The sequence below is a fragment of the Ambystoma mexicanum genome, chromosome 3p (genome assembly GCF_040938575.1).
Source record: "Ambystoma mexicanum isolate Mex_15411 chromosome 3p, UKY_AmexF1_1, whole genome shotgun sequence".
In the NCBI taxonomy this organism is placed as follows: Eukaryota; Metazoa; Chordata; class Amphibia; order Caudata; family Ambystomatidae; genus Ambystoma; species Ambystoma mexicanum.
The window spans coordinates 626794694-626817711 of NC_090925.1; the positions used below are offsets into that span (position 1 = coordinate 626794694).

The following is a 23018-nucleotide window of genomic DNA, read 5'->3' on the forward strand; positions in this document are numbered from 1 at the left end:
TTACCTTGCAGGATGTTGCTTGGCTGCAGCAGGCTCTTGGACATGGACCAGACAGCTTGCAGAAAATGGCCGCAGTGCGCAGTAACGCGCCACTGACATCTCTCTGGTCAGTTCATCATATCCAGCTTCTGAGTGTTCCCAGAGGAACAGCCATTTCCCCCGGGGCAACTGAATGTTAACATGATCATTTCAGAGTATCTACCCCTTAACTGTGGGGCTATGTGCATGTCTATGCAAATAGGACGAGCATACTCTTCCTCAGCACTTAACAGGTTAAAGTGAACAAGATTGACGTGTTACCTCTAGTTTTTTATCAAAGGGAGTTGTGTTGTGTTGGGGATTGGTGTGTTATGTTCAGTGGAGTTTTGAGGAGCGGTTCAGCGTGTGTTGCTATTTTACTTCAGAGCCCAGAGCACTGAGAGGAAACGTTGTTAGGGAAATTGGCTCCATGAAATGGGCTGAACCTATGTCTCTGCCCAATACTTTATTTTCTAAAGGCTCAACGCAAAATTTCGGTGAGCACCGGTGACCGAATGGATGATGTCTTTCTTCAGCCGCCACTTCAACTGGCAGCCAGACCCTTGCAGAGTTTTTGGCTTCATGTGCAAACAGTGGTCAGTCAACACCCAGAAGTAACCTTCCTGACCACATGAGACACAGGCATGAAAAGGAGGCGACTCGGGCTGAGGAAATGTCTGGTGAAGTGGACTGCTCATCCCGTACATTTGATGTAGTTACTTTTGCCTTTGGATGTGAATATAAGTGCTTCAGCTGTTCTTTTTTTTTTTTTTTTAAAAATGTATTTATTTATTTGCAAACTTTCACATATATATAAACAAGTAATCAATCAGAACAATTAACACAGCACATCAAAAAATACACAGAATAGCAGAACATTATATATTCATAACTAGCAATAAATTAGTAAATATTCAGAAAGTCATCCCAAACCTTTCCGTACAGTCTCAACTTCCCTTGCCTCTTAAAAACCACTTTTTCCATGGATGCAAGGGCAATCATCCCCTCAATCCAATCAACAAGAGCTGCCGCATTCCGTGATTTCCAGCCCCTCAGAACCAACTTTTTGCCCAGACTAGCACCACGGAGCAGAAACTTTTTCCGTGACACAGAGAGATCCTCTAGCAATTCTCCACCTCCCAAAATCATTGTCACAAAATCCAATTCAACATCCAGATTCAAAACACGCAGACATGCACAACAAACATCATGCCAAAATCCCCGTACACGCACACATTCCCACAGCAGATGTTCCAAACTTCCCTGTCCATTCCCACAACACCAGCATTCATCCGAGTCCAACAACCCCCTCTTAAACATTCGTTCCGGACTCCATGCTTCAGCTATTCTTTAAAGTGTGTCTCCGTCCCTATATATGCAATACCCTAAAAAAGAAAAGCCATTGTACTGAATCACACGTTCTCAACGTGTACAGTGGCCACTACTACCTGGGTTTTATTATGTATAATACAAAAGAGAGGTCCAAGATTCTCTTGTGTTCAGGAATAAATCATGCCTGTGTGGATTTATCTTGTGTGCCGGTGTGTAATTATCTGTTCAGCTCAAATTGAAATATTATTCGTTGTGCTGAATAATTATAGTGAACGATATGGGGAGCAGGTTTAGTAGAGTTATTCGATTTTAATAATACCACTTATTTATTTGCATTTTCATAACTCGCCTGCCGGGATTTGAACCTTTCTTGCTCTGCGTGGTCTTGCTTCCGAGACCAGAGCGTTGCCCCTGTGCTACCCTCCGCTCGTGCCGTGAATGATGAAGCGCTGATGGTGGTCGACAGAGCACTGCTTATGGTGCTAGTTCATCCTATAATAACAAGCTTTAAAACAGTCCCTGTGCACATTCTTTATAGAATGTGTCTCTTAAGCCATCTGTCCCACGGGCCGTATAACTTGATACTAATTTGATAGTGCAAAATATGTGATCAGTTGCTGTCCTTGTACAGAGTGCCGTCCCGAAATCTTCACCCAGACAGCTTTGCGCATAACCCGTGCATCCGTCCATTTTGGACCCATTACATAGCAATAACACATTCTTCTTTCCCCCCAAGAAATGTGTAGAATGAGTCTTGCTTTGTTTTTTGGCATAAAAAGGCTGCAGATTTATTTTCCACAATAACATAAGACCACACTGTACACATTAGTGGAAATAACTCAAAAGATGTGGCGACTGCTCCGTGTCCAATAACCTGGTTCCCCCTTTCTTTCCAAAAGTCCATTATAGGCCCAACTCTCCCAACCCTTTGCACCTGAGCTTCGCCTGCCCACGCAGGTGTTCCTGGGCGGGGAGAGTGATGTTTCCTTGGGGGAAGCTGAGCCCTTGTTGTTCCCCCCAGACGCCCCTGCCATTCAGGCTCCCAAGGGGCGCTGGTCTGAGAAGGGCGAAGAACCTTCCGGCTTTCTCCTGGCTGATCCGGAGTCTGTCTCTTGTGTTTGGTTGCCCAAACACCGCCACGCCACTGGTGGGTTTTCGCCCACTGTGGCTCCCCCCTGCTACCTTCCTCACATTTCCCGATTTCTGTGCAAAGGATCCAGTAGACTAGCTCCAACCCCTGTGGTGACAAATGTACCCCATCCTTCAGAAAATACTCCTTACATTTCGAGGGTTTTTGTGCAAAGGATCCAGTAGAATAGCTCCAACCCCAGTGGTGACAAATGTACCCCATCCCTCTGACAATACTCTGGAGAAGTTAAATTAATCAAGCCGTGCCTGATCTGGCCAAAGCCCCTGCCCCTGCAGAATTTACCATTGCCCCATTTAGCTTTCGTCTGGACCTCTCCACGGCTACGTGATTATCCACGCCCCTCCATTCCGGCCTTGGGATTATCTCTGACCCAATGATTTCTGTTTCACCCAATTGACTTGCCAATTCCTGTAGGGAGGCCATCATCCCCCGCATCAGAGCCCCCATTCCCAGGCTTGTCAGGTCGTTACCTCCCACGTGGATGACCAATACGTCCGGCTTTGCCGTTTCCTTAGCAATCTGCACACCTGCCCCTGTAGTTGTCCCCCTTTCATCCCCGGCACCCTGTGCCACCCAATTCTGCCCTGGGAATCACCTCTGACCACACGCTCTCTGTTTCACCCCGCTGTGCAGATATTTCCTGCAAAAAGCGCATTGTGCCTGCTCTGGGACCCTTCTTCCTCTGTCCTCTTTCCATCCCGCTCCACCTTAACCAGGGCAGGCCTGTTCCGGGACACTTCTGCCCCTGCCACCTTTCCATCATGTTCCGCCTTGACTCAGGCGGGCCTGCTCTGGGACACTTCTGCCTCTGTCCCTTTCCGTCCTGTTCCGCCTTAACCAGGGCGGCCCTGCTCCGGGACACCTCTGCCTGCCCTTGCAGGAGTTACCTGCTTCCCATTATTCCTTTGCACCAAGACCGTAGTAGGCCCAACTCTCCCAACCCTTTGTGCTTGAGCCTACCCTGCCCTTGCAGGTGTCCGTAGGTGGGGAGAGTGCCATTTAATTTTTGGGCGAAGCTGATCCCTTGTTGCTACAACCAGCCGCCCCTGCCGTTAGGCTCCCCAGAGGCGCCGGTCCGAGAAGTGCGAAACCGTTCGCGGGACATGACTTTCCTAGGAGTTAAGAGTGCCCACCTTCCAGTGTTTCCAAACACTATTATACCTTGACCTGCTAATTACTGGCGATGCCAACTCCCATTGTTTGTTGATGAGTACCCCCACTTTAATTATTAGGACTTGACCTGGCCGCAAATTGAACAGCTGTGTACCCCACTGGGCCCCCAACAGTCAAGCTCACCCTTTCATCGCCCCAGAAGGTCCTGGTTTACCCCAGATTGTGGATACCTAAACCGTCCCCAGAACCTTCACCCCCGAGGTACTGGTTTCCCCCAATACGTGTTGCCTGACACCCAGGGTTGTCATAAAGAGTTACCCCACCTACCAGGCACTTCTTGTGTTATGTGGCTCTAGCCGAGCGAGGGGGAGGTTTGTGCTAGCTCGGCCCACCAGTCTCCCTTTGGCATGCCCCGGTTAAAAACGTACCACAGTTCTGCTGACTAGGAAATGTATTAGTTTACCATGTTGCTGACCCATTGACAGATGACGAGATGTCCCAAAAAATGCCAGCCTCAGACCTGAGTTGCCTCTAGCAACAACGGCAATACAGCCAACTTATGCAACCCGTGGTAGTTGCCATTGCACAGAGCCCAAACTATGCTCCCTATGGAACGCGCAGCCCGGGTAAACCATGGCCCAATTGAATGAGCAGTTCCGCGGGAAAGCGCTGCAGTTTAATCTGTCGCCATCTAGTAATATCTCTGCCGTTGAAATTAAACAAGGTAAACCAACGGCCGCCGCCTTCTGCATTTCCCCTGGCCGCACGCAATCAGTTCGCTGCTAGCGGGATGTCCCGCCGGCCAAATAAAAGCGTCACCTAACCCACATTGAAACCTGGCTGTACACATGAAATAATCCTTTACGGACGCATGTCAGAACACTGCATTGCTCTCCCGCACCCCATGACGGCAGTTCGCAAAATTGTGGGACCCCCAATGTTGCTTGTGTCGTCTTCCCCTGAGGGAAATGGGGCCAAAACAATAACCTAATACAACCCAGTTTGAGAACCGTCTTTTGGCCCACAGGACTGTCCCAGCCCACGCTGTAACATCACACCTTGTTCAAAAATGAAACCATGGCATTATACTTCCTTGACGGCGCTCAACCTGTGTCAAGAAAACCTTGCGTTACCAAGTGTATTGCCCTACGTGTGCCTGTGCAGGTGGAGTAGTATACTTTGATCTGTTCTTACCTACATAATCATATTCCCAGGCAGCTATTGCTTCCCGATATGCTACTGCCGCCGTGCCTGTAACCAGGGGCCCATTATAACCTCGTGGGTACTGCCAGCCCCCTCCCGGCGCTCACCCCGTCAAGCCGTAATCAGAATACTTCTCCCCCAGGTAAGGCGTCCCCCCTGGAATAAATAACCAGCCTGTTATACTGCAGCTGCATAAGTTACTCCAATGCCCCATGCGGTCTGGGCACCTGCCATGCAGTTAACCTCCTTTAACCCAGGGCCACCTTCCTGCGATTCTATGTCCAACCCGAACCCCAGTGGTCGAGACCCTGCTCCAGCTCACTTTTCTATCTGCCGCTTGTTACATGATCCAGCCCTGTTTACCCCAAGCCAAGTAGTTCGATTGGGGAATCACCTGTAACCACCCCTTATTCCTCATGCCTCCTGTTGTATAACCTGCCCGCAGTGACCCAGTGATACCGCACATTATCGCTGAATAAAGAAGAATCTTCTAGATGCACAATCTAAAGCGATACGGACCCTCAGGTATCTGAGCGCTGCTTATTATTACCCACGGTGTGTGGTATGCATTTAATCAACCTCGGAGGGATGAAAAGGCTGAGTTGGCCCCTGCAGGGATTCGAACCTGCGTCAGCAGGCTCTGCACGGCTATCAAAACGAGCGCTCTACTCGCTGTGCCACTTGACCAGACAAAACAGCCGACCGATGCCACCCACGCCTTTGTCATGCGGACTGCTACAGATGACTAGCGACCAAAAACAGGGCACCCTTTTAAAATGATGATGATGCGTTATTTATCTGGTGTTTTAAACCAACGCGCTTTACTGACCCCTTCCTTACTTACGCTATCAACCAACTGCATTTGGTACTCAATTACTGACCTCGTACGGGTGAAAGGCTGAGTTGGCCTTGATGGAATTCAAACCTGTGACCTGCAAAACATACCCCTGTAATACCATTCTATCCATCAACCTGGCTGCTTAGCCTACCGCGTCCTACTATAATCCCCAAAACACCTCCAACTCCAACAATGGAAAACGGTCAAAATCTACTGGAACCAGAGCTGCAAATGTTTAAACAAGATCCGCGGAGCACCCAATGCTTGTTTTAGCGTCGTAATGTCACCCTCAGCCCGCCACCGGCCATGCAGCTCAAGGGTGCCAACCTGTGCTGTGCTCATCACCCTTCCTTGGTTCCCACTTCACCAGGGAAGCCGCACCCTCCGCCCGAGGTACGAATTTGCAGCCCCATTGGATACCTCCACTTATTAACCAACCATTTCTCTCCATGGCCTCTTGGACGCGGTTGCCCGCCATTGCACGTAATAAGACCCCCACTGCTGCATATAAAGCCGATCCCGAGCGGCCACCTATTTTGGCCATTTACCACTCCTGACCCCATTTCCAAAACCTTACCCATGCACCCACGGGAAACAAAGGAGCAATCTAGGCACAACAAAAAGTTATTAGACCACGCTCACTGAATACCAGTCCACCTTGGGCGGTCCCCTTTGTCAGAGCCATACAGGGAGACCTTACGTGAATAACTCCAAAGGCAACCCTCACTTCCTAATAAGCCCCTGCCACCGCACTAAGTCCCCGTGTAAACAGCACCGTTCCACGGGCACTCAAGCTGTCGAGTATTAATCAGGGTAATTATCCCTCTACGAGCAGCCCTGGAATAAATTCCCTGCATGTTGTAATGCGATGCCTGTTGTTATAGTCCTGCCCCCCTCGGTATGTCAACAGACAACAGGTACTTCACATTTATTTAAACCAGGGCAGCCTTCGCGTGGTACAACAGTTTTGTAACGCATGCGCTCATAAATAACAGGAATGTATGTATTCTTTAAATTAGCTGTCAACCATGTACTACTGACCATCCTTGACTTGTCAAAACAATGAAAAAGCACTTCCCATAGTACCTTTCTAAACCACGTGCTTCCACTAACACAGTTTAAATACGCCATTCCACATGTTAGGCTTCCTTACTCTAACAATGCCATATACCGGTGTGAAAGGCCCCTTAAACTCAAAACATCCCTCTACTTCCCAATGTAAATTCGCGACACCTCGCCACGGTGCGAACAAACAGCCCAAACTCTGGCTTCTTGCCGCCCTCCTAGCGAGCCTTGGTGCCCCACGCCATACTCCTAAAAAGATCGCGGAATATACCGGACAATGCCTCTCCCTCAGGCTTCTTGCTCCCAAGACTCAGCATGTACCACTGGCGGTGAAAGTTTTGCATTTCTCATTCACAAACTCGGAACGCCTGCTCAACTAAGCCTGTTTTATCTAACTTAGCCGACGGAGCCTTACCACCCCGCGCTCGCCACTACTTCACTATGTTTGCCGCCGCACATTCTGCAGCAGACACGATAACATAAACACATACCTACACAGTGACCACCCCTATTATGGCGGGTGACCATTTCGACGCCATTTACCCTGCCGTATTTCTATACGGCACAGCGCTCGTCAAATACATTAATAAGTAGCTAAAATAAACATCTAAAACTACACAATGACTACCCATATTGGTCCGCCCCGGCATTCGAACTGCCTACATTATGGCGGATGACCCTTTCGACAACATTCACCATGCAGCTTTTCTATACGGCACCGCGCTCGATAAATAACATAATAAATAGCTAAAATAAACCAGTAAAACTACACAGCGATCACCCATATCGGGTCTTCCCTGGCATTTGAATTGCCCTTAGTTGGCGACATTCATCATGCAGCTTTTCTAAGCGGCGCAGCGCTCCCTGCATTGGCGTTCGTGCCAGGCGTCCAGCTCCCCAAACAGGCCAAACAGGCCACCAGCAGCCCACTTACCTATGCTTTTCAGCCGCCACTTCCCCACATATACTGGAACTTCACTCTCGCAGGAATACTTCCTTTCCGCAACTGGAACCTTGTCAGGAACATCACGAACATCCTCGCAACGAACGGAAAACGAAGTCCTCTGCTGGTAGGCGGGTGTCCCACTGCCAAGGCTAGATGCTGCCTGCAGTGGGAAGCCCGCTCGTTTGTTGCCCTTCGCGGGCTTTTCCTCCGATTTGCCGCGCTGCTCCCTTTCGCGGGCTTTCCCTTATCTTGCCGCGCTTCCTGCGGGCACCTCCCCTTCATCCTGGGGAGGATAGGAGGAGGACACCGCCCGGGTTATCGGGGTGCCTCCTCCATTTTGGGATATCGTCGTCGTCACTGGCACTCTTGTCATTACATTGCTTGACACCTACAGTGGCACCCATTGATCAAGATATGTAAAGATGTGTATACTAATTTTAAAGATTTTATTGATTTCCAGAGCTGCACCTTCAAATCGCCGTTGTCAGCCATTATTGCAGTGATTTTGTCATCCCTTGTTCTTTCCATATTGTCAGTGGTACTCTCATACTCTCCACGTCTATAGGCTCCACTGTGTCCCTCCAAAAACCTTACCACCCCATGCACCCCTACATACATATATTTCTAAAGTGTTTGTAAGGGTGCCTAATATTTGTGGCCTTTGTTTTATTTATTTCTTTATTTTAAACTGCGCTTGTAGGTTCTCAGTAAAAGTGAATGTTTAACGCAAGGATTGTAAAATGCCATTTTGTCTGGACATGCACACGCCCCATATGCAAACTGTAAATCCTTCCCAAATGTTCTGTCATCTGTGACTGATCCCACATTTGCGCACAAGCAAATCTTGAAAAGCAGGGCTTAAATATGGATATGTCAACAACGTGGAGTTCCGATATTGCAGCTCTCGTTTCTCCCTTGCTGTCATGGGAGTGCTCCACTGGGGGCTCGGTCCCGGAGCACATTGAGCCCTTGCCACGAGAATGTGCTGGGAAACCTTCAAGTTGCACAGTGATGGCAGGAGTGCATTCTCAATCAAGGGCTCCATCCTATCTATCTATCTATCTATCTATCTATCTATCTATCTATCTATCTATCTATCTATCTATCTATCTATCTATCTGTCTGTCTATCTATCTAAAAGATGTGTATATAGCGCCACTCGCCCAAAGGCCTCCGGGCGCTATATGTGTGTGGATTCTACTGGGCCTGGGATCCTGACATTGTTGCATCTAGAACTCACTCCTCCTTCCTAAGCATAACTTCCTTAAGTTCCTTCTGTCGGTTACCAATGGCCATCTGAAGTTTTGCAACATGGCAATTCATGTATGGTTTGGGCCCGCTGATTCATTCCATCATGGGACCACATATGTTCTCCTTCTGAACAGTGGATCTTTCCACCCAATAGGACAGTGTGTCCAAAGTTTGAGTCATATTACCAATGCTCTGTTTTAATGCGTAGAACGGCAGCAACCATGCAGTATTCTATGCCGGGGATGTCGCCTGCCCAATTGTTGACAATATTGGTTAGATGGCAGCTTTCCTCTGCTGCTCTTTCGCGAACTCATCCTTTCATGTCCTTTTCCTTTGGTACCCAATCACCTCTGTTAAGTCAAGCTGAGTGACCAGTGAAAAGTACACCTCGTTTTGGAAAACAGACTTTCCTCTTTCTACTAATTCAAGTTGTAGCAGCTAAGTGACCTCAGTGTTGTTAAGAGATAATTACTTCCACTTTTGGTCCGCTGCACCACTACACTAGGATTACATGCTGGAAGAGCGCACTACACATATATATATATATATATATATATATATATATATATATATATATATATGGTCCTACCAAGTACGTTTTATAGTTATTTCCATGTGGAAATCTGATGTTGCTATTATTCTTTTTTTTGTTGAATAAGAGAGCAAGACCACCACTATAAAAGCCAATGGAAATGGATCACCAGGAACATCAACAGATAAACCATACGTTTATTTTAATGGAATGGTCTTAAGTCAAGCGTTGCCAAGCACCTTGCCTTTCTCTGCGGAACTCAGACCCCAGTCCTCACTGCACCGATGCTCATGTGGCAGCCCCAAACGACCCCCAAAGCAACCTGATGCTCCCGCAACCTTCAGAACGTCTCCATATTGGTTGACCTCACTGTGCCTGCATCCTGCTCAGTCACACAACAGGCATGTACTCAGTGGAGTAAATTTGCTGACAATGTTGGGAGGACATGACATCTGAAGGAAAGGTGCCCCATCCAAATGAATGGGGAAAAAATGGTGTACAATGAAAGTTGAGAGGGACAAACACCGCTGCCCTCCAACCCCCCTAAATTATGCCCATGCATCATGTACTCAACTTCACCATCCGGTCAGGCCAAACTGTGTGCAGAGAGTACGGCCCAAAGCCCTAAGTCTGCAGGCACATCTCTCGCCTATTCCAGGAACCACCTAACGCACTGTGCCCACACTCCAGCAGCACACTCAGATGCCGGAACAGCATCGGACGACGAAACACTGCAGAAAACAGGCATAGCTGCATCTGTGAATGTAAGGAAAACACCAGGAGCCACCGCAGCACCGCTCCACTCAGCCATGCCCCGTGCTCCAGAAGATACAGCACGTTCAGAGCCTACTCCAGGCCACAACGAGTTCTGCGTGACACCAGCTCCAAAAATCATAAGACAGGGTGATGCTGACAGCCTTGCACAGGCCTATGAGGGGTGTTGCTAGGTTTGTAAATGATCCGGGGCTACGTTAATGTCGGGACTGTCGGGACTCGGGGCAAGCTAGCCTTCTTGATGTATCCCCTGAGCTTCTATCCAGGGCTACAACAAAATGAACGGGGCGATAGCCCCCCAGGTTCCCCTAGTTCACTCTCACCACAGTCTGATGGACACTCTGCATTGGAATACACTGTAGGATTTCTTATTGTCCCGCTGAGTGTGCTTCAAGCCTGTCCATCATGATGGCTGCTTGTTAGCACCTATTAGCATGTCCATCTTATTTCCCATAGACACTGGTAACCAATGTATAGCTGCCAATACATGGGTGAGATGATCTCTCCCTCTGAGCTCAAAATGAGCATGACGTCCCTTTATTTGTGTACCCAGGAGTTTCTAGACAGCAAACCATCAAGTAATGGGAAAACTACTTCCCTAATCAGCCATGCTCCATTTTGAAGAGCCATTTAAGTCGTTAGATCCCAGTTTTAAGTTTCCTGCACTGGTTCTGACCAATACCTGATTGTCACTAAGAGCTCCTGAGCACAGCAATATGCACAATGAAGGGAGCGGGCAAAGGAGAGGCAGCAAAGCTCCCACCATCGATTCCTCAATCTTTGGCCCATTCAGAGCCAGATTGCTTGGTCACATTCGGGTATAGGTGTCCACATGGCCGCCTTGGATTGGCTATTACCAGTGGCCACCTGGACCACTAGCCGAACTTCATCCTTGTATATATCAATTGATGTATTCTTTTGACCCACGCCTATGGTTACACACATATTTTGCATGAAAGAGGGGACAGAGTTACCCCTGTGGAATACCATATGAGAGAAATAGAGACACAGGGCCTCATTACACGTAGTGCGGTAAGGGTTTACCGGTACCCGTAAGGGCACCGGTACCGGTAAACCCTTACCGCCTTACTACGAGGTCCCTTTGCGGGTTGGTACTTTAATGCCTGCTTTTTAGCAGGCGTTAAAAACCAACCCGCAAAGGGACCAGGGTGCTAATTACGGTACCACAATTTGCGGCACCGTAATTTGCGCCTTCCCCATTCCCATAGAGCACTATGGGGCAAAAATGGGAATGGGGAAGGGCAATGGGGGAAGGGGGAATTACCGCCCCGCCAACCTAGGAATAGGGCGGTAATTCCCCTTTCCTCCAAGGCGGTGCCAGTATTTTACCGGCATGGACCAAGGTGCTAATAGCACCGCCTACCATGTAATGAGGCCCACAATCCTTTACAGCACAGGTCGCAGCCTCTACTGCTGAGTCCTGGTTGGTGCAAACATTCCATTCACTGTTCACTGCTAGACTATGAGGCCAGGATGCCAGTAAAACCATGATAGAAAAGGGATTATGTATGGGGGGGCTGAGCTATCCACCACAAACCATCACACCTTCCTCTTGCTTTGGCTGGTGTCCGGCGGGCACTAGGGAGAGCTGCTTCACCAGGACAGTACACTCTTCAGGGACACTATGTTTGAGTGGTTAGATTTAGCTTATTCTAGCCTAGGCACAATTCAGCATAGCTGAGCACCGTGCCTTCCCTGAAAGACAAGACTGTGCTAAGCCAAATATAGATACTGCATAATTCAGTAGCATCCTCAAATAGGAGTCCAGTTCAAACAGGTTGCTTAGAGTGATAGTCTGAGGGTGCTAGGCATTGCAGAGCCAGGCACCGCCTTTGGTAATCTCATGCAGGCCGCCAACAAGTCAAGAAGTGGGTATGAAGATGACATCCTTGATGCGGGTTGAATGATACCCACTGCAGTTCTCACTGAGTGGCACCGTGAATTCAGGGGCAGCATGTGCTGGTCATGGGGATGGCAAGCCAGGCGACTCCCTCCAGGGTAGCAAGCAGCAGCTGGGACAGTACCCATTTGCTGCACACCAACCTATTCCCCACCATGGACCGCGATTCTCCATACAGAAGACAAAGGCATGGAAGCAAAGTTTAGACTTGCTGCTGGGGGAGAACAGGGGAAGCAGGGGGGGAGTTGCCGAGGATTGGTGATGTACTAAAGGGGTATTGTGAAATATTGTGCTTACTGCACATTATGGAAACATTATTGCTGTGCTAGCCGGACATTATGCTGGACACAGGCAATCATGTGCCAAACGACCTTTTGATGACTGACATCATTGCACGGACTGAAAAGAATGCAAATGGTTAATGATGTAACACATGACAATAATGCAATCTGTCCATAATATGTGAAAGGGGGAAACATGGAGCCAGAGCCGCTTTGGCAAAATGGAAACTAACCATCTAGGCAGTGGAAGTGCAGCCCTATCCACAGAAGTGATATGAATCCTTTCTGGCCTGTGGTATCCGCCTAGTGTGCGCCTGCAGTTGGCTTTCCGTTCAGGCCTGACTCCATACTCGCCAGATACCTGCCCGTGGGCCATTGCACATGGGGCTATTGGATCTCAGTGTGCCCTGGAGGGCTTCCTCCTACACTTCCATTTCAACATCGTTGCTTTGGGTTCCTGACAGAGCCATGCAGGCCTCAAGATGTCGCACGATGTTTGGCAAACTCTGCAGAGGTCCAACTTTGAGGGAAGCTTCATGAACATGGAAAAACAATGTTTGGGAGAAGATGGCTGACGGTGGCAGACACGCTGAGGGGAAAGAAACCACGCTGCAGAGTGGGGCTGGAGAAGCAGGGGAGAGTGTTCAGCTGCAATGGGGGTGCTGTAGAACTCGTGTCCCATGCTGGGGGAGTCCCCACTGAACTCCCTGCATGCTTTTATCAGTTCCACATGGTTTGAGCACAGAGGATTGCGTAATGCACCCAAGCATCCATTTCACCACTCCTCCACTGTTCGCATCCATTTCACCACTCCTCCACTGTTCCAGCCCCCAAAACAAAAACCTCTAAAATGCTAAACACCTCCCCCTCCCCCATATTCTCTCACTTTACTGTGCAGGCTGAGTGAAAGTCAACCATGCATATGACTGACTGCCATAGTATCTAATCACATGTTTAGTATTGAAAGGACCTGTGTCTATGTGTCGGTAAGCACCCTTTTGATTTCTTATAACAAGCATCATAAAAACAACAAGAACAAATAAATACATAATATTATTATTAATAATTAAAATAATAATAATAATCATAATTATATTATTAGGCAGCAAGATATATCTATGTTTTGAATGCACCCATTTAATTTGTAATAAAATGTATAATAAAAACAACAAAACACAACGAATAATAATTATGATTTGTTCTATTTTTATTATTGTTATAATTGACATTATTGTTGCTCTATCAGCTCACGCAGGATCAATCACTGGGTAAAGCATATTTCTACCGTCAGAAAGACTGTGGATGATTTCATATGTTGGCAGGTTTCTGTTGAATCAAGTGCATGCATCTGTGCTCTCCCCCCTGCTAGGACGGAGAGGATCCTCTTTCGGAAAAAAGACAGGTCTGTGGGCTGCCAGAGGTTACCAAGCAAATGGTGAGAGTTGCAATGTACGTGGATATTTGTTGTGCGCTGGCTTACAAATAGCCCATTCTCTTCTTCCCGAGTAATTAAAGGACATAATTGTTTTTCCATGGTGGAAAAAGGAGTTGTTTTTCTTCTCCTGAACATAAGAGCCGTATTCAGGATGTGTGAGATCACTGTTGGGTCCAGTTCAAGAATAAGATCTTCTAGGCGATGTGCTGGGCAGGAAGGTGACACGGGGTCGCTGATAAGGTCGGCCCCATGCAGGGCACAAGATCTTCTATGGACCAGACCGGTTATGGCCTTTGTCTGGAGGGTTTTGGATGAAGTCCTGAGATCTGCATGCATTGTGTTCAGTCATTGGTTTCTCTAGCACACAACACTCCTCCTACTTGATAGAAACCAACGGCTGACCTTTTCAGCCAAGGGGAATGGGTTTCATGCAGTTAGGACTGTGGAAGGGAGCTGTGAAATGGCCTTCCCTGTTCTCTTCCAGTGGAAGATTTCCTCACAGTACATGCTTTGCACTGAATCTTTTCCAGACTTCGCCATTTCATAAACCAGATCCTGAAGGAACTCTTTATTTTTCTGCATACCAGTCACCTCTGTGTTGAGACACAGTGGTATGAAAGAGAAATAGAAGTCGTTGTAGCCCTCAGCAAAGAGTATATTCTGAACATTTGATGCATCACGATGAGAAATGAGAATTCTCTAGCAAACTGCCCCACAGAGGACCAGAGGAGGCGATCCCAATTGGGAGATCCAGATGTCAGAGGACGGACCAAAGGGTCCCAGGGGAAGATGCAGCAGATCAAGACCCACCTGCCCGAGTAAGTGTCTGTGGGAAATGCGGTTGAGACTCTCATCCAAAGGATCCCTACCCCAGATCGATTTGACACCTGAGGGGTGACTTATCATGGATAATCACCAGCCCTAGGGCCTAGAAGTAAGGGCAGGCGTCAGCAGTTTCAGCGAGATAGGCTCCAGCATGGCGAAGGAACTTGCTGAGTACATGACTTTTTTTCGAGCTATGGTTTGCAGGATGTGGTGCCCATGGGCTTGCACCCTGTGCCAGTGCTGTCCGAGAAGAGGAACAAAGGACTTTTGCATGTTGCTCTTCAAGCCTTAACAAGGGAATCCACAAAGATTGCTCCTGACATCTCTGTGGGCAAAGGAGGCAGGCAGTGCAGCAGAAAACTGGGTCCCAGGACTGGAACTACTGCTTGAGGCACCCCCTGACAGCTGAATCTGAATATCTGGCAACGTGTTAGTCTCTGCACCCATTTGGACAACAGCAGCAATCCACAACAAAGTGGAAGACCTCGGCACGGAATCTCAAGGTGTGGCCCAGAAAACTGTTTCAGCATGGAAGACTTGATGCAGGAAGCACAGGCTGGACCTTCAGAAGCAGAAATAAGTGTGCTTTATCTAAGCCCACTGTACCCACCTCAAAAATAGGCTGGCCTGCGAGGGCAGGGGGTGGATCAGATGGCCAATCACACTAGTTGGTCAGTTGGACTGCCCCTCAGTCTACCTCCACAGGAAGAGACACTGGCCAAAACTAGTTTAAAACCAATATTGGAGGCTGCCATTGCGAACCCACGTCTTCAGAACTGCCATTTTATGGCTACCTCGTGGTTGCCCTGAACAAACGGAGCCCTAAACTACAAAATGCCCAAAATCGGGATTTACAAAAAATTCACTCTAGCCCCAATGGCTTCCAAAATGGTGCATTTGGCTACCAATCCGGTAAAATGGCTTGCACCCCTGGTGAAGTCAGAACTATATCCAAGCTGGCAGCAGTATGTTCCATAAAACTAATGATGGAATCCCAAAAATGTGAGGCACCCTGGCATTGGGCATCCATATAATATACCTTAAATAAGGTTACAAATAAAAAGGGATGCAATGACAGTGGGAAAGTATCGTGTTGTTTTGCCAAAATGAAGTGGGGAGATTGGATATGATAATCTGAGGGGTCTGTCTAGTCCAGGCCATTTTCTTTGGAGTTGAGTCTCGATTACATTTCCCAAAGACTACATTTGTGTGGGTTCCTCCTGTTGTGCTGAGTCTTCTCTCTGGGCATCTGGTACTTCCTCTGACCTTGGGATGTCTTTGTTGTGTTTCCTTTATTCCTCCCTGGAGTTGTTTGCTGCCCAGGGGGGATTCTGCTAGATTTTCATGTGGAATTGAACAATGTCATACTTTGAACAAAATTAGATAATGTGCCTATTTTCCATGGGAGTGAAGTGCCCACACTTGTTTCAAACATGTATCCTTATTTCCAGAAATTCTTTGGCAGTTTAGGAATTGTTTCCATGCTTTATCACTATTATATACACCTTTTATTTTTATTTTTCAAATACTAGTGTTAGTGATGGGGGATTTTTAATTATGTCCCTGTGTCGTAAAATGTCTTGTACCCTGTTGTTCCCATGCCTTGTCTTTGCAAAGTTCATTATTGGGACACAGTATTGTTCACTTTTGTACGCCACACTTTTGTAATTCCGACCAAGTGTCCATGGAAATTGACATGATCTTCAAACAACCAATATATGTAGATGCATCCACCGGCGGGTCTCCATTAAACCCACTTTCCTACGTACTTCTTTGGGTTGCGTGGGTTCTCTTCCTTCATTCCTGATAGGAATATGTCAGATTCTGCTATCTTCTGCCTTAGTATTTCATCCATCGGCTCATCATTGTCCGTGTCCATTAGTAACTTCATTCCCACCACCTCTTCTGCTTTCGTCTTGCATTTTGCCATACTTATCTTTATCCCACAGAAGGATGCTGGTCCTATTATCAAACCTTCAGCAATCACCTCCAGACCGTCAGCTAGCCAGGAAGGCACCCATAAACAGAGATAAGAGAACCAACTCCCATCTTTCTTCGTACCCTTCTATTCTTCTTCCATTTTAGTGTGCATCTGGGCCAATTGTGCTACTTTTTATGACAGTGTCCCGGTGTCCTCGTCGTTGGCTGGTGTGAACATGCAGCAGGAACTTCCTATTTTTGTGCAAACTCCTCCTTCCATGGCTGTGAGGAGATGTAGAACATATCTGTTATGTAGTGCCACCAATTGTATTGCTCTTAGCTCTTCTTTTTTTGCGTGGAATGCAATCATCGTTGAGTTTATTATCATCATCAACTCCCAGCAGGAAATCTGAAGCCATTTTGCATTTGCATATGTCTGTAATCTGGTATATAGTAGTGATGCAAGGAACATTTGTGTTCTGCTGAATGGTCTATGTGATGCAGGTACTTCACCCATGACTACTTCCGATCGTCCCCATAAGTAGTTCCCTTCTCTCTTCACTCTTTTCAGCTATTCTTTCTTGCCAGTGTTATTATGTTGGGGATGTGGGGTCGGCTGCAGTGTCCTCTTCTTCCTCTTATTTCCTTCTTCCATTTTGGGGAAATCGTCAATATTCACATCTTTTCTCGGCGCGACCAATGAGGGTATGTTGACATGTGCCAGGGAGCAAATTCCTACCCAGTTTAGCAGAAGTTTGCCGTATGCCTTGGACCCAGAGCCCCAATAGTGGTTCATGAGCACTGCAGTTTCGGTTCCCATTTCAGGGATCTTCTCTATTCTTCTGCACCCTTCATTTTCTCCTACTTTGTTATTGCTGTCATGTTGGTAACACAGGGCCAGTGTTGTGAGAGGAATTATAGTGAGTGGTTTATCTTCCTTGTCCTCCCAAGTCAGTAGACTTGCGCTTTTGTCCGATTCTTTAAGGCACTTGGCGTTTTCTTCTCGCACCTTATTCACTGCCACTTTTGTTAATGTCAGAGCTTTACTTCCCACTCCTCCATCTTCCCATCCATCCTTCGTATACACTTTTCTATATATCATTATCTGTGGTTGTTCCCAGCAGCCAGGCTCTCCTCCTATCTCCTCCGCTCTGCACTTGCTCGGCACGTAGTCTAACAAGATACTCTTCGTTTCTCTCTTCTCTGGACCCTTAGTAATGTATTGTAGCACTTCCGTGTGCTGCCAGTAATTGTTCATCATTGGTAATGTTTTAATGTAATTATCCTCATAGGGGAAGGTTCCCCTAGACATCTATCTTATAGTCGCTGTCTTCCCTTGGAACCTTCCTTGTGTTTGGGACATCGTGAGGAACAAGAGGCATCATGCTGTGGCTGCTGGTACATCAGTTGCTATGAATGTTATGGAGGTGCTCATGGCATAGGGGATCAGTGAGCAGACACAGCAGCTCTCCCCCGTTGTATCTTTACCAATTTTGGACATGTGCTTATACCACTGTTGTTCGTTACATGTACAGTGTCAGTGTGATATGTGTCAACTCCCTTAATGTCTGTGCCAACACTGCGCTTACCTCTTCTTACCTTATCAACAGTGTCTTCTGTACCACCTGAAACAGTAGTCCTTGCTGCTTGGGTCAGGGAAATGTTAGTGTTGGATACAGAGGAAACAGGCAAAGCGAGATATAACTGCCAGAGGGTAGTGACTAAGAGGCCAGTAGATCAGTAACCACACAGTTGTTGTAAGCAATTTTATTAACAGTACATTTTTATTTACACTGCTATTGAGCAGCTGATGAGATGATGGAGATGCCCGCCTGAAAATCGTGATAAGAGGCGTTAGTATTTCAGTAATGCTTAGTACTTTCAAGATTCGCGAACCACATACTCACTTAGTACCCATGCAAATATCTCTTCCCAAAACTTCTGTATGGATGAATCTCTGAGTGTGAGAATGACAGGATATGCACTTTGCTCAGGTTGTGGGTATGTTTGGGCCAAATACTCTATGAACACTTGGTAGTATATCTCGGGTGATCATGCTCTAAAATGTCTGGGCCTTCTCATGGCGTGGACAATTTGGTTGGAGAATGCTTCAGGGCGGTCAACAGGAGGCAACATTGAGTGCTTTAAATAACTTCAAATAATATCACATTTTCCTAACTATTTATATAAACAGTCGCAGAACCCTGCATGTGCGAATAAGAAGAATGTTAGGACAGTGTTAACAAACTGCGTGTAGAATGGTAAATTTCAATCATAGTGCTTCAATATGGTTGCTAAACGTGTTCCAGGTCATGGGAGGGAGATCGGGCAGGACAATATTTCAATTGAAGATGTGAAATGTCTTGGGGCCGTGGGTGTTCTTCACTGGTCAAATTGCACCAGTGTGGTTGTGGGGATTTCAGAAACTTGGGAGCATCTGGCCATAGGGTGGCCAGTATTCTCTTGCTATTGCGTATTTGGGACAGTTTCAAGTTCAGTGGTGTTTGGGATACTTGTGTTTTCTTGAGGGTCACTTGTTGCTGTAGCATTGGCCCTGTCAAATTCTGTACGTTGGGGGTAGGCCGATGCATTGTAGGGCTTGATGTCCTGGATATGATTCCAAACAGGCTTCACGTGTAGCTTGATGCCTGTCTGTAACTGCTTCAACTATATGTGCACCAGTAAAGCGTGATGCGGTCCAGCGCCAAACAAAATTCTTTAGAAGGCCCTGGTCCCCAATTTGTACCTTTCCTTCCTTTACTATTTCCGTGGTGTCAGAATCACCTTGTGTGTTGTCTTCCGACCTCCCTGTGTCCGCTGTATCTGTCGAGAGAAACAAAGTGCTAGAAACAAGTGAATTGACATAGTCATACATTTCATTTCCAAAAACATCAGAGGCACTGTCACAGTCTTTTACTGCCCTCCTATTCAGGGTCAGTGGGAGGTGCATACAGCGTCCTGTCACCACCTCGTGGGGTGTTAAATGCTGGTCAGACCCCAGTCTGTTGCGCAGATCACATAGGGCCAGGGGCAAGCAGTGGAGCCAATTCTTGTTGGTGTTCTGCTGGGTTTTAGCTATGCTCTCTTTCAGGAGACCACTGAACACTCCATTCACCTGTGGGTGATATGCACATGCAAATTTGAGTTTTATTCCTGGAAGTGCAGTTATGTGTTGGAACATTTAATTGGCGAAGTGAGGACCATTGCCAGACCACAGGGCCTCACCAATGCCCCATCTTGGGAATACCTCTCGGACCAAAAATTTAGTAGCTCTGAGGGCATTGGCAGGGGAACATGGCCCTGCCTCTATCCATCTTGAGAATGGACAGACCACGACAATCATGTAGCGGTAGCCTTGACATACATGGATCAAATCCACATAGTCAACATGGAGATGTAGAAACTGTCTTCTGGTCGGGGGATTGCTCCTCTTATTACTCTTAGTGTGTGTCCAGCACTGAACTGCTGGCACGCTAAACAATTTCTGATTAAATTTGCAACATGCGCGTTTATGTCAGGGCAGAACCATGAGTCTCCAATGCATGTTGCAATTACCTCTTTTCCTGTGTGTGTGGGATGATGCAGCTGTGTTAGTGCTGTTTTTAATAATACAAGAGGCATCACTACATTCCCTGTATTATGTTGTTGCCATATGGCATCAGTAGGGGACAGTGAACACCCTTTTTTACCCAGAGCTCTTTTTCCTCCATTGGTGCAGCTGCCTGTAGTTCCATTATATGAGTTTCTGGCAAGTAATTGTATTCCTCTTCATTAGCATTTGTCTCACCCCTCCCCTTTCTTGTTGTTTCTCTTTTAAATTCCAGATTTCTCTGAAGTAAAATGTACATTTTGCGTGATAGTCTGCTGCATCATTCCCCTTTGAGATGGGGTCTTCCCCAGATACGTTACAACCTCAATTAGCTCTCCTAGAAGTAATGCATGCTGTAATGGTGTTCTATCTGCTCTCCTAAACCGACTTCTCAGCCATCCTGCCTGCTAGCCTGGAATGTCTGTTGATGTTACGTATGTGTGATCTGAGTAAATTGTAACTCGTTTCCCTTTACATTTTTGCATTGATAATATTATTGGCACTAATTCTGCTGCTTACCTATTGAGGGGGTAGTCAGACACTGGCCACTAATTCGCTTGTCCAGTCTTCCCTCAATCTATTCACAGATGCTCATGTTCTCCTGATACCATCACTTTGATTGATTGTTGATGACTCATCAATCTACAGTACCTCTCCCCACTCAAGCGCGTCTTCCTCTACCTTCCGTGTTTCAGGGTAAAATTCTTTGCTCTAAGGGCAGTCATGAGCCCATTCTCCAGGTTGGTGGACATCTTCCAACAATTGTGCTGGATTTGCATTTTTGCACCTTACCATTTTTAATTCTGGCTTTGATAGTATAATTTCATACCCAGTTGCTGTTTGCATTGTCAGTGTGCTTTTTGGCTTGTGCAGAATCACAAAGAGGGCATGTTCCACATAAAGGGTGGTTTTGCACCCCATAGTTATTGATGAAACCTTCTCTACTGCGAAAGCTGCAGCAGCCAAGTGTTGTTCGCTAGAGAATTGTCCTCTCATTACCTGATCTAATTGTTCACTGTAATTAGCAAATTGACTTATGGCCCATACTTTTCTGTGTCAGTACTGCTTTCATAACCACACCGTCGGAGTGCGAAAACAGGAAGAATTATGTTTTGTAATCTGGGGTCCCTAGAACTGGAGCTGTAGATATCACCTGTTTCAGTTTGTTGAATGCCTCTCTCATTTCCCTTGTCCATCCTAGTTGTTTTGTTTCTCTTTGTGCTTCTTTCAGGGCTCTGATAAGTGGAGATGTGTAAGTGCTATAATCAAAGACCCATGCTATACAATAGTTGCATAATCCAAGGAACCACTGTAGTTCCCTTACTGTTTTGGGTTGTAGGGTGTCAAGTATTGCCTGTGCTCTTTTTGGGGCCACGTGCCTGCCATTTTTAGATATCAACTGTCCAATGTACAGTACTTCCTTTTGGCACTACTGTAGTTTGGCCTTGTCTACCTTGTACCCTTTTCCTGCTAGCACAGTAAGCATGTGAACTGAATCCTTCCTCCACTCTTCCTCAGTAGTGCTGAAATGAGGTTGTCATCTACATACTGTAAAACTGCGCTTTTTGTCTGGACATTCCCTGCGTCCATCTTTATTACTCTGTTAAAGATGGATAGTGACTCGCAGTACCCAGGTGTGTTTCCATTTCTGGTTGCGGTAAATGAAACTTATAAAACTTGGGAATCTGGGTGCAAGGGTATTGAGAAAAGCACATTTCTTAGGCCAATAACAGTAGAACATGTGGCTTCAGCTGGGATGCCAACAAACAATGAGAGACTCCAAGTAGAAAAATATGCACGTTCGTGCTTGGAAAAAACATGTATATATATATACAGCAACTAGGAGACCGAGTTATAGGAACTTGTTTAGGTGAACAGGCAAAGCTGGACCATTAATAGCACAGGTAGTCCAAAATACAACTAAGTAAGTACAGACCACATCACAAGACAGGAGATGAAAAAATTCAATTCACATCCTAAATTTAGTAGAACATTTTTATTAATTTAATAGAGTATATCATAAGAATTATAAAAACTCCTAATGTGTAATGAAACATTGAAGTCATAAAATACAATCCATGAAAAAAAATGTGTACATGATTTGTCAAGAAAATTGCTCAGAACAATGTGCAACACAACCATACCCATACAATTCACCAATCACTCAATTCATACTAAACTCATACATATCTAAAATTCATACCCCAAATACAATGGTGAACAACACGGACTATACATTAACACAAATAAACTAATTACACAAGATATTATAGCACCATGTTCAAATTCCGGTAAGTGACAAGCACTATATTACTAGAATATCATTAGAATGTCCTAACATTAGAGACCTTCAAAAGTCAGATTAATTGAGAATTTGGGCCACAACAAAAGTGGACCACTTAAAGAACCGACATGTTTCTTTCCATCTTCATGGTTAGATTAATTATCTGAAAATTCATCAGAGTGACTTAAGAACTGAAGTCATCAATGATCGATGGTGCCGGGGTGTTGTGAAGCTCCATAAGCCAGTGTTGTCCTGACACCTAAACAAAGAGGACAGAAATTACTGATCTCTAATTAATTAAATTTATGAGTTCAGTATAAATATGTGACACGCTCTGTAAATGGGCGTGAATGCGAGGTCACATGACCTATTAAAAAATGCCTGCAGAAGGTCACAAACAACAAATGGGTGGACCAACAGGGTATAGAAACTAAATAAATTAGGTTCTAACCCAATGTACAGTGCAAGAGAGTGAATACAAAAGAAATAACTGTCCTGTGGAGGCTCTGAGAGCAGACAATCGTCTGAGAATAAATGCACA

General features: G+C 46.4%; 1 long non-coding RNA gene across 1 annotated transcript in view; it reads right to left on the reverse strand.

The window, feature by feature from the left end:
* Positions 1–22295: 22295 nt before the first annotated feature.
* Positions 22296–23018, reverse strand: part of LOC138579575 (uncharacterized) — a 162394-nt gene continuing 161671 nt past the window's right edge. The window contains exon 3 of the long non-coding RNA XR_011304082.1: positions 22296–22736. This is a non-coding gene — a long non-coding RNA (uncharacterized lncRNA). The remainder of the gene's footprint in view (positions 22737–23018) is intronic.